The sequence below is a fragment of the Ixodes scapularis genome, unplaced genomic scaffold (assembly GCF_016920785.2).
Source record: "Ixodes scapularis isolate PalLabHiFi unplaced genomic scaffold, ASM1692078v2 PGA_scaffold1__304_contigs__length_218370807, whole genome shotgun sequence".
Taxonomy (NCBI): Eukaryota; Metazoa; Arthropoda; class Arachnida; order Ixodida; family Ixodidae; genus Ixodes; species Ixodes scapularis.
In genome coordinates, this window is record NW_024609846.1 from 79,356,507 (window position 1) to 79,369,518 (window position 13,012).

The 13,012-nt window shown below is 43.4% G+C and overlaps 1 protein-coding gene across 1 annotated transcript in view; it reads left to right on the top strand.

Annotated features, from left to right (window-relative positions):
• Positions 1-607: 607 nt before the first annotated feature.
• Positions 608-13,012, top strand: part of LOC8042177 (arginine-glutamic acid dipeptide repeats protein) — a 54,829-nt gene continuing 42,424 nt past the window's right edge. Inside the window, 1 exon segment of the mRNA XM_042290799.1 lies at positions 608-733. The gene's annotated coding sequence lies outside the window, so the exon portion shown is untranslated.

Sequence of the window (13,012 nt, forward strand, 5' to 3'; positions counted from 1 at the left end):
GGGGGGGGGGGGGGGGGGGGGGGGGTCACGAATATTACAAGCGCGGGAGGGTAGCTTGAACTGGCATTTCCGCTGCACGAGTTCTCGCCCGCAGTCGAGTCGCGATCAAATAGGAGGCTCTCATGCTTGTAGCCTTTCCAGTTGATCCAAGGGGAGACGCGTAAGAGAAACCTGAAGGGCGTCTCGCAGGCTGCTTAAGCTTTCTAGTTTTAATAAAATGCCTTTTCATTATTTTTTTTTATTTGACGATTTATTTGCACTAAATGTGAGTACTTCATTTCATCACTGCGCAAGTACCAGTGTAGAAGGAGCGCACGTAACGCTGGTGTAATTGGTTTCAGTTTCGGAACGTAAGAGGCCGATGAGGAAACTGCGCGCGAGGTACTGAATGGCGCTACGCGAGCGGCTTTACTGTATTTTTATTTCCCTCTCCGCTAAGCCGCGGCGGGAGCACACTGTTTCGCCGAGTGTCAATTAAGTGGTAACCGCAGCCGAGCGTCGATTAGCGCCGAGCAAAAACCGCAAAAAAAAGCGACTAGGGGTGGGAGGATCGTTATCGCTTTCGTCGAGCGTGACGTCGCTGTGACGTGTGTACTTGTCACACATCTTTCCAACATGGCGGAGGTGTTGGTAGTAAATACTAATGGATTGGGGTGTTCTTTGTAGCCGAATCATCGATTCGGCCAAGGAGGCATGACCCGACACCGTGGAATTCATTTCTCGCAACACAAAGGTGAGCTGGTCGTCGACGAACGAATTGCGTAAGCGCCTTTCGTGCGTGCGGGACGGACTCACTAATTGACTGCGCTTGGCAAGCGTTGTTTCACTAGGCCTAACGTATTTTGGAGATGCTTCTCGCTAGCCGTTGCATTCGGCGATGCTTGCACCGGTGCTCGGCGTCTCTGGCTTCCTCATTCGACCGCGTCAGACCCTGAAGTGCACGGGGCAGTGCAGGTTTCAGTCCGTGGGCTGGTTACGACACCCTATCGCTTGCACGGAAACTTAATTGTATCAATGGCTGGGAGCAATTACTCGGCCAATAAGCCTTCTAGAGCACGCGTTTGCCGTAGTAATGCATTCTATCCGAGTGCTTCATAATCGCGAAGCTGTTTTTAGGAGCAAGGCGTAACCTGTGTTGACGCCCGCGAGATGTTTACATGAGTAATCGAACGCAGTGGCGGTGTTTGCGTGCACGCTTGTCGATGCGATCGCTGTGTCGCGGAAGCTTGTTTGCTGATGCAGAAAACCCGACGTTTCTCAGGCGTTTTTGCTGTTGCCTTTCGGCGTCAAAGGTCGCGCTGTTGTTTCCCTCTGCGCTCTTGAGAAGCGAGGCAAACGGGTGGCAGTAAAAAACCAAACCAAGCACACAAAAAAAAGAAAAAAAAGGGGGGGGGGGGGGGGGGGGGGGATCGAGCAGCGCTCGCAAGCAAAGCACGAAGTTGTCGAGAGCAATCGACACCTCGACAGGTCATTGAAGCACGTCGCTGCTAAAGCGATCGACGACGCGTGGGTCTGGAAGTGGAACAAACACACACACAAAAAAAGTTTCCGACAGAATTTTTTTTTATTTTTCCTCTTTTTGTTGACATTTTGCAGCTCGTTTTGCTCGCAAAGCGCAACTCTTGCAGAGGCGAACTCTTTCCCCTACTCCGACACGATTTGCTATCCCATGTGTTCAAGCGGAAAAGAAGTACGCCGCTTTTGCAGAAGCACTACGGGGGTAACATTCGCGAAGCGACCGACAGACTGGGTGTTCGTACTCGCCGGGAAACGGGCGAGAGAAAAACGAAAAAACAATTAGGAACGGGCCTTATTACCGTGGGGCGAGCCTTGACCTTTATTTTCCGACTACGAACGTGCTACCACGGGTGCCGTGGCGTAAAACGTGTGCGTTATTTATGTCAGAGAATGAGATAATCACCAAACCGCAAACTTCCGCGCTTGATTTTTTTTTTTTTTTTTTCTCGTTATGTGCGTTTTAGACTAAATATCTATGTTGTTTCTTTTTTTCTTTTTTTTTTTACTGAGTGCGTATCACGAGGGTATCGTCATTTATGAAGTCCGCCTTTCTGTTAATCAAACTTTGTACTATAATTTTTATTAGTAAATCGGAAAATGATTCTTATTGCTTTTGCTCTGCGCTTCGTAATTCCTTTACTCTACTTTTTTTTTCTTTTCTCTCTTTTTTTTCTGCGGCTTTGGAAGTGGCGTGGGGGAGGGGAAAAACAGGGTGCGGTACTTTTTCGCACTGTCGGCGCGATGGCAAGTGGAACGCCTCGCGCCTAAAACACACATAAGCAGATAACGAATAACGCGATTGCGGTTTCAGCCTGCTTCAGCACTGTGCCAACCCGGCTTTTCCTTATTTTTTTTTTTTCCTCTCTGTGGCATGCTATTGAGTTGCAGATAAAACCTTAGGAACAGACGCAAACAAAGCCTTTTGTATTGTCACCTGTCGAAAGGGCTCCCTCCGTTGTTTGCAGCTGTCGCTTTCTCATTTGTTTTGCCGTTATGACCTTTTTTTTCTTTTTTATCATTAATATTATTTCTCGGGCTCCTAGATTTTCCCTTGTTCTCGAGGTCAATTTTTCGTGTCATGTGCAGGAAATGCGCCTCGACTTGCGACCGTTTTGTTTGTTATTTATATCTGTTTTTGGCGTCCTTCCCAAGTGTAGTCATGTGTGCAAAAACAGCTGGGGTGACAATAGGCTGCTAAATGTCTTTGGGGAGAAAGCAGTGCGAAGCTTTCAATGCAATTTGACAGGAGAGGGTGTGGTGACATTTAGGCAGGAAGAAGGCACAAGGAACAATATGGTGTTAGTTTCGCATGTTCACTTATAAAGACCAAATGCAGTTTCAACTGGATGCAGATATGAATTACCGAGATTAATTTATGTGGTATAATTTTTATCCTTTAAATTACGCCCTCCCCTAATATTGTTCGGATACAGGTGCTTGGTTCGGACGTGGGCAGTAAATCAGTTTCAGTTTGGGCAAAGTTGCTAGGAAAGTGTACATGAATCAGTTGTAACATTGTGAAATTAGAATAGTATGTTATGTGAATGGCCTAATTGTGAAATCATCTATGACAGCATTTTGGTATCCTTTTTTTTTTGTATTCACATTGATACAATGTTCTAGGTAGGTTTTCTTTCCTGTTGCCAAAGCAAACATTTATAAGATATTAAAAATAAAAAAATATATATCATAGATTTGCAGTACTTTGAGTGTAGTAATTACATTCTCTACAGTTTGTAGTGTTATGGAAATTGCTGTATGGTACAAACAAGAATGGCACCTTAAAGCTCCAAGCGTCAGCAGATAATTGTGAAAAGAAAAAAGAAAAGCCCCATTGCACCAAACTATTTTGTAGAACCACAGTAGTCAAAAAGCGAACATTTTGTAGAACCACAGACCTTAAGTTTTATTTATTTATTGTACATACCCTCAAGCACCAAAGTATTGTAAAGAGGAGGGGTAAAGCAAAACAATAAAAAAAAAAAAATAATAATTGTGGCAAGAAATAAAAAAATAACGTTAAAAATTCACTGTGATTGGCAAAAGCCCAAAGTAGCATCTGCTACAAACAAAATAAACAAAAGCAAATGACTCAAGTTGGCTCATCAAACAAAAATGTAAAGAGAGATTGGCAAAAAAAAAAAAAAATCAGTATATTTGCGATATCTGCTGGGAAGGTGGTTTCAGTCATTTGATGTATGCGGGGAGAAATGGATAAAAAAGGTGTTTGTTTGGCAACGTGTTAATCCAACTTTATTCTGTGGTCCACACGGGAAGAGTAGTAGTTAGGCAATGTAAAGAAATGGTCTCGTAACGACTGATGACGATGCGCATGATGAAACAGGCAAAGTCGAAAAAACTTTCTATGCAATGACAAACAGGTTAACAACAAACTGGACTTGATTGATGATATGTTGGCTGTTCAATTTGTTTGAGCCACAAGTTCTTAAACTGAAAATTCTGAGTTTTCCATGGGTGCACGCATCAACGTAAAAGTCACCAGCGGGTATATATTAGTTCCACAACTTCTCTAAGGCCTTTTCTTAAAATTTAGATTTCGAATCATCTAATGTTTTTCTGTAAAGGGACAGCAAAGCGGATTTCTTTTTCCGTAAAGGCTTGTCTGCACATTTGCATCTGAGTGCTACTGAGAGTTGCAACCACTGGACTGTTTGCGACATGGGAACATTCTGGCGTCATTTATTAGGTGGCCCTTGAACATTTCCCATTTGCTTATAATTACTATCTATGAGCAGGGATTGCATATAACGTCAAAATTATTTCAAGCCCGAGGTGAAAAAGTGGTGCTTTCATTTATGTACTATTGGGTTAAAATCAGATGCGAAGACGGTGGTAGCGCGTGGCCGTCGAAACATGCAGTGCCCCCCGGAGGCCTCTGAAAACTGATAAAACTGCAGGGTCGACTGCACAAACATTTTCTTTTTTTTTTATCTCTTTTTTTTTTTTTTTTTTTACACGAGCATATGAGCTTACGAGCACCAGCAAGATCGATGTGAGCACGGACGGCGGAAGGACAAGGCTAGACCCTAAGGAGCTTCGCCCCTAGAAAGCTGATTTTGGATTTTATAGTGTTTCATTACCTTTGAATCTTCATATTTTATGTATAAAGATAATAAGTGCCGGTGTTGACCGCAAGATTAGTAAAATATACATTCGAAGACTGCCCAGAAACCTAGAATGGCATATATTTGAGCCATTTTTCTCTGCGTGGTTCTTCAAAATGTGACGTCACCCGTCATCACATTTATGTTGAGAAGTGGGCCTTGTCAACACCACCTAGACAGAAGGCCTCCGCATGGTTTCCTCTTCCTCTATGAAACGTCATCACAGTCGGATCGCGCTCGGTCGGCTATTAGACCCGAGCCCGACCTTCGACGCGCTGATTGGCCACGAGCCGCAGCCGAACACTGACGCAGCACTCGTGCCCAATCTCTCGCCTCGATCGATCTGACTATGATGACGCGTGTGGAGGCCTTCTGTCTAGGTGGTGTTGGCCTTGCCGTTTCCTCTCCATCGCAGTGCCTGATACCTCAGTTATTAACAAAATATTTTTACTGCTACAAACAAGTGCTACACATCTATGGTAACATTCAAACACATTTTTCTCTTTATGTAGTTTGGGGCATCTTCACAGTTTGTGCACAATAATTTTTGTTCTCAATATTGTCCTATCACAACCAAATTCTGCATGCATATACTCTAGAATATGTAGAATGCAACTACCCAGGTTTGGTTAGTATATATATATATATATATATCAGTGTGTCGAACCGAAAAAAAATACGGGTTCGGTTACGGTTCAGGTAAATTAATTTTGTTCCGGTTCAGTTCCGGTTCGATTAATTCGATCCGCAAACCGGTTCGGGGTGCTGAACCGGTTCGCCAACCGGTTTGGAAATTATAAATGACAAATTGCAACATCAAAATAAATTACAAATAAAACATCTGAAATCAGCACATACGAAACGGGATACATCGTAGTGTAAGACTCGGGGATTTCTACCAGGAATGGTTTCTTTATGTGCACTCAAAGGTTACCTCACCGACGTTTACGCATTCGGACTTCATCTAATTGAGTCCGACGCAGTAGCTGTAAAATCCGCGACCTCCTTACAAACCCACTTACAAGTAGAACTCGCTAACTATCCCGCCACCTCGGCGTGTAAGCAATTGAAGGAGCAGTGGGGAGAAAATACAGCTTTCTTTATTTGAACTAGCCTTGGGTAACTCAAAGTAGACCCTTAAAGAAGTTTTCATTAAACAAGATACGGAAGATGAAAAACACTTCACCGAACGCAACGCCAGAATGGCATAATAGGATAAATATTAAAATAGAAGAGTTCGCTGTCTCACAAATATGTTAGCTTCTAAGTGCCCATACGAAACCGGATGCATTGTGGTGCTAGCTTTCGTCAGCGGCCGCCACTCGCACAAAACAAACTACACCGCACTCCTGGACGTCTAAAGGGATGCGGGAGAAGGTAACCGTTTGTCAAGATTCATGGATGCAGTGTTTGTCCAGATTCATTGATGCAGCGTTTATATTCCTAAGACTGAGTGGAGAAGAAAAATATGTAAGCGAGGTGTGTGTCAGTTGACTGCTCCGTTAAAAAACAAATGGCATCGATAGCACATTCATTGTCAACAGCGCGTGGCCGAACCGTTTTGACATGAGCCGGTAACAGTTATTTTTTTTCCGGTTCAGTTCCGGTTCGGGTTCATCGCGATAACGATATAACGGTTCGGGTTCAGTTCCGGAAAAAATACCGGTTCGGTTCCGGTTTTCGGTTCGGTTCGGTTCCGGTTCGACACCCTGACACACACACGCACGCACGCGTGCACGCACACACGCGCACACACACACACACACACACAAACAAACAAACAAACAAACAAACAAAGTATCTGAAATATGTATTTCAAATACTTTGTGTATTTTGTATTTAATTATAAATTGGTAATGTATTTGACGTGTGTATTTAAATACTAAAACATGGGTATTTTAAATACAATTGTAATTAAATACAATTTTGTGGGCGAAAATACATCCCTAAAATTTATTGTCACTGTCCAGAGCAGGAAGAAAACTACGTTCTGCACCGAATGCAGTGTCTCTCAATCAAGCACAAGTGTTCAGTCACTTTGTGATTACGGCGCTTGTCTGGGGCAAGAATAGTGACGAAATCGACATTCACAGGCAGACTGGCAAAATAAGTGCCTGCGACAACTTGTGATGTTTTCCAGCCTGATTTCCATCCATGTTTTTTCCTGGAACATTCTAAATGCGCGGGTCGTCCAGATTTTCGTAACTGGTGCGAGTTGCAACAATAAAAAAATTCTCTAGCTTGTGCTGCGCGTCTTGGTCGTCTCGGTTCTTTGTTGGTCTATACCAAAATGTAATCGACAAAGAAAGCTGCTTGAAGCTCTGTACTTTTTTCACCTATTACGTCCAAGCTGATTACATTTTTTTTTTGTGATTATATTCATATTACGTTACTAGAGCCTCGCACACTAAGTCTCGAGTGTGCGATACAAAATTAAAATGAGATACCCAGAAAAACGGTGCAGGTGCCCTGAAGTCGCTGAATCAAATTTTGAGGAATGTATTTGGAAAAGAATTTGGAGGAGACCAAATACATTTGGTGGTATTTGTATCTTGTACTTAAATGCTTTTTTGGAAATGTAATTAGATTTGTCACTAAATACATTTTTAACGAAGTATTTTGTATTTGTATTTCGATACATATTTGCATGTATTTTGCCCATCCCTGATATATATATATATATATATATATATTTGTGAAGTTTAAGGAACTTTTGTTAGCCCTTTGAAAAGGTGTTTTTACAATTTTCAATTATTTTGAAATAAAATAGGTCTTGCACACATTATTTTTGTTTTTCATTGCACTCAGTGGTTTAAATTAAGTGAATTAGTTTATTTCACTTGGCTGTTTTAGACATCTTGCCATGCCCCATGTTTGCGCAAGAAAACATTGTTTTTTCTGCATGTGCATTATATATAGAACAAAAGAAAAAAAGCAAGCTATATCAAAACTAATATCAGATTATAAAGGAGATTAAGCAGTATAAGCTGCAAAAACTTTAATTTAATCATCAATATTTTGTTTTTAAATTTTCCCTGGTGCATGTCCTTTTAGTATAGGTAGGTATCTCTGGAAAGCTCAGAATGAGCTCTTTCTATCATTATACATTTGTATTGTATCTTGAAGAGAGAGAGAGGGAGAGTGTGTCACATGCATTTAAATTTACTGTAAAAATTGTGCAAAAAAAAACAAAAAAAAACTTGTTGCTTTTTTTTTTTTTGGCATGGTATTGTAGTGGTTTATCAGAGAATAGTACTAAGAATCATTATATTCTGTTTATATAGATCCTATTAAGGCTTGAAACTTGCCATGTTCCATCTCGAATGTCAGTATTGTAGATCACATGCAAAAACGGACACCCAAAAATTAACATCTTGTACATATTTATTCAATACCTGCCATATGTTTCTTTTTAAGCTTAACATATCTCTTTTAAAATGTTGTGAAAGCCACACTAATCCGGTTTGTGCAGGCGAGTTATGCGGCAAGGGGGACACAGTATAGGGGGCTAATTGTAACGATCAGTCAGATGGCTAACTAAAATGTCTTAATTGAGGTTTTAATTACTGAAAATAAACATATGATTCTAATTAGAAACTTGCTGGACATCTTTTAAAAACCACTAAATCAGTCAACATTAAAAAGATTTGGAGCATGTAGGGAAGCACGATGGATAGCTAGAGTTACCACTCTGATGCAGCAGGAGCAAGGCCACCACAGCAATAATGCGCCCGCTCGGTTTTTCTGTCCCTTTTATCATCCACGTTTTCTCACCCCAGCCTTGTGTCTGTTGCACCAGCGGTAACTTTTGTGCACTACTGCGTTTCCCATGCGCTTAGTCTTTCTAAAAATGACTGATTTAGTTGTTTTTGATGACGCTAAGCAAGTTTCTCATCAGAACCAAATGTCTATTTTCACTAATAAAAAGTTAATTAAAAAAATGTAATTATTCTTCAACATATTGTGATGATTAGCCCCCTTATGTCCCCCTGGCCGTATAACTTGCCTGCACAAACCGCATCAGTGCATCTTTCACAGCTTTTTTTAAACAATTCTGTTTAAAGGGCCCATGAAACGATTTTTGGGTTGGGATAAATCATTTTAGATTGGGATTTTACTAATAGCACATCGTTCAGTGAACCAAAAGAAAAAAAGTGAAAAGTCAAAAGCGTGACTTTCAGTGCGAAAATTTGAAAACAGAGCGGACTATTTCGTACCTCCTCCCCTTCGCAACCTCTCTGCCTTTTCTTTGTGATACATCCGCGGTCCCAAAAGCGCGTCGTCGGGTCCAAACTGACGTCACACGCAACCGGACCTCACTTATTCCCTTCACCCCTAAGCTGACATTGTGGTGGAAGCTACGCGCTTGCCGGACCAATCAGCCGCCTCCCTTTCATCACCTGACTTCAATCTCTGCAGCCACATTTGCCACGCTCACGTGGCAAGTGTGGCTGGCCCAACGAGCACACAGCTTCGACAGCACTGTCAGCTTCGGAATGAACGGGGTGGGGAAAGCAACTTTTGTCTGAATTTTGAGTGACGGGCTAATCTTCTAGGGGGAGAATGGATGTGTCCGGATTACACAAACGAGGGTGCGAGCAAGAGGGGGCTCCCCCTTTTCGTCTTCTTTAACTGTTTGGTGGAATGCGCGATTTATGAGTTGAGGAGGAAAGCTGAACAGGAAAAAGTTGGAAAAGCGTTTCATGACCCCTTTAAGGGACCATGAAATTATTTTTTTTACTTTTGCCAAATAACTTCTACATTAGACCTTCAATGTTCACTGAACAATGAACAGGCATCCGTTTTTGTATCGGTCTATTAACTGCTACACGAAAATGATTGAAATATTGAGTTTTTCTTCCTCTCCAACTTGCCACAAAACAAGCCGCGCGGTAATTTTGACGATCGTGACGTGTTTTGGCACCGGCACCGGAAATTCTCTCAGCACTAGGAGAATGGGAGCGTTAGCAGTGAGCTGGCGGTGCGCAGGTAGGTTTTACCATAAGGTTTTACTGCGCTAATGGCGCCGATGCCACCGACATATTTTCTGAATCGGTACCTCTTATCACCGCGATAGCCATGGACACATCGCAGCTGAATGAAATTCAATTAGATATGTTGCGCTTCAGCGACAGCAATGAACTGGCCCCATGCGCCGATACGTCTTTTAGAGAGTGCAGCAAGTCTTTCGACGAAGACTCCGGCAGTTCTTCGTTGGAATCGGACAACGATGTGTGGCGACTCCAACGTACGGAATGTTCCCAGCAGACGCGGATGACCTTAGACCTGGGGTTTCTCAAACCGATGAGCCTGTACCAAGTGCTCCGACGTGGTTCCTCGAGTGGCAGGCAGTGAAACTACAGCCATTTTTTTTTTTTGGAGCGCAGCTCTTAAGGGCCTGTTTCCGGCTTGAGCGGCGTCGCCATTGCCGTAACCGCGAGGTCACATGACCTCCCAAGGTCACGTGACCCCTCGAGGTCACAGATTCTCCTGAAGTCATGTGATTCCCCCTGAGGTCGCGTGACCCCGCTGAGGCCACATGACCCGCCCTGAGGTCACGTGACCCCCCCCCATCCCCCTCCCCGAGGTCACGCGACCCCCAAAGGTCACGTGACCCCCCTGAGGTCACGTGACCTTAAGAAGTCACCTATCCCTCAGTACGCTTCCATCCTCGTCCTCAAGAGCTGCGCTCTAATTCGGCGTTACAGGGAATTGTAAACGACTTTCATTTTTTAAGCTCTAGACTGCACAAACTGTAATTTGGGCACTTACAAGTGCGTTAGCTACGACTACATCTGGTGTGGCCGGAGCGACTAGAACAACTGCTCTGCGCTGCACGTACACACTCCTGTAACCACTTCAACAAGTGCAGCAGGTCGTCAGCACGACGGCCGCTTCTCCGCTGCCGTCAGCCGTTTCCACGGTATCTCTAAAAAGGAGGGGACACGCTGCCACTGAAAACGCACAGGGTTTTCTATGGACTCAAGCTTTATCGACTTTTATTTTGTCAGGATAGGCTCGCAGTGCAGAGTGGATGAAAAAAAGAAGAAAAAGATGCAAAACACGTTGTCTTGGACGATCACGATTTTACTGATAGTACAAATCTCAACACATGCCTTTTTTATGATGGCAAAAGAATGTAATCTTAGCAGAGATATAGCAACATAGAAATATGATTTCGTGATCACAGAGACGTTGCGAGCGTTCAGGAATGCTAACACTAATAACTTTTCTCAGGTGATGAAAATGCATCCAAATTCGCATCCTTCATATATGCCTTTCAATACACTATGCACCAGTAATACCTTGAACTTGAGCAAACACATGGAATGTACGAAATAAGAAATCTGGTCAATGTTCGAGGACACAAATGCTAAGAAAGCATCGCTGTAGTCTAAGTAAAAGAACACGACGGCACAAACATTTCTGCTGTGCCACAACATTGCCGCATGAGCACATGGATCTTCCCATCCATTGACCCCCACTCCATTCCAATTCCGTTCTGGGAGTTAGAGTTTTCGATGATTCAATTACTTTCAACTCCTGGGATTGGGGGGCACTGGGCCCATTCCCACTCCTGGAATGCCTGAATCGTTCCATTCCATTCCTCTACTTCCTAAACATAAAAATTGGCACTTGACAGATACGCTGTGCAATGTTTCCGGCATAAGCAGCATAAAGCTGACATTGTCAAACGCATAGACAATTGCAAAAAAATGCTAAATGCCTCAAAAAAGCACTGATCTTGGTGCTGGATTGCCTGGGGTGACTCGAAGCGTCTGCAGCAATCCATTGCAAGGTGAAACGAAACGTGCAGAGACTAAAGTCAAAGGAATTGAGCGGGCATCCACCACCTTGGTTGTAACCCTAACCCACTTGAATGTAAAACATATAACACAGAAAACAAGCATCGAAACAAAGACCAATTAAAAGGCAGACTTGCACGTAAAAATGCAGTATAAAAAAAACAAGCGTTGAGGCAAAGCGCAAGAGGACAAGTGAGGAGTGAATCTCGCTTTGTTTTAATGCCGAAGCAAACCCAGATTTCGCGCTTCAAAGGAGTGCGCGCAAAGGAACGTGGCAGGCAGCAGGGTTGGCCCCCTGCTAAACAACGCTCCTCGAGCTGTAAGAAAACAATAACTGATCATCCTTCTGCGGCGGCGTGCGGGTCAACGAGTTATCAGAGCTCTGCGAGTTATGAGCCGCCCCCCGCTCCCAGATCTCAGTCTGTGCGCGCGCCTGCATTCTCCATGCCGTAGAAAAAAAAAAAAAAGAAAGACAAGAGGGACGATGAGGAGCCCTGCATGGCTGTTTCTTTCTTTGCCGCTTCCTTCGTTTCTTTTGCTTGGTTTCTTGTTTCGCTCTCGTGTAACACCAGTGAAGCCAGTCGTCTGCACGTCTGTGAAAGGCACCACTGCCACCCATCTCTCTCTCTCCCCCTCCCCCCTCCCCCCTTTGGTCTTTGCTCGGACGCTTGTTTTTTTGCATTGCTAGCAGTTTCCCGCACATTTTTTTCTGAGCAACTGACTCGCTGACTGGCTCCGTTTAGCTGAACATAACCCCCCCCCCCCCCCCCCCCCTCCACGAAAAAAAAAAAGAAAAGAATTGGGCCCATTTTATTTCCATTTCATTACGTAGCAAAAAGCATCTAATTCCATTCCCATTCCATTCCCCTCAACGTTGCCGTCATTCCATCACTCCCATTCCATTCCGGTGTCGCCAAAATGTTGAATGATTCCGGAATCATTCCAACTCTGGAGTGGCAACTCCGCAACACTGTTCCCATCTAGGATGTGCTGGGTTATCATCGCGACACACGACGAGAATTCAGTCAAAAATAGCGATGTATGCGGGAAAATGAGCTTACACCACACCGAACACGTCAACGATCACCGCCGACGCCGTGCTTTTCAGCAGATAGCAGGAACTGCAAAGCAGCGCATGCACAGTCTTATCTTTCTCTTGCTTCATTTACCACACGATAGATGGCGCATAGCTCCGAGCATTATAAAATATGTCAATTTTCGTTACATCGCTAATTATTCTACAAAATGTGGATCAGAAGATTCTTTAACAAAAGTTTTGAAACATTCTCCGGCTATTTATTGTTTATGATCATGGTGCTGGTGAGGTAGGCTCTTACCCAATAGGCAACGTGGATTTAGCTGACTTGCTTTGGCACCGCGCATGCATCGCAGTGAAAAGGCAAAGGGTCCGCTTTCCTTTTAAAAATTCTATAGTGAAAAAAATTAAAAAATTGGATCTCTATTTTTGTGTTTTGGTTTTGTTTTCACACCTTTTACGAAGTGCAGTGGATGAAATTTGATTTCAAAATCGTTTCATGATCCCTTTAAGCTTAAAGAGAAACG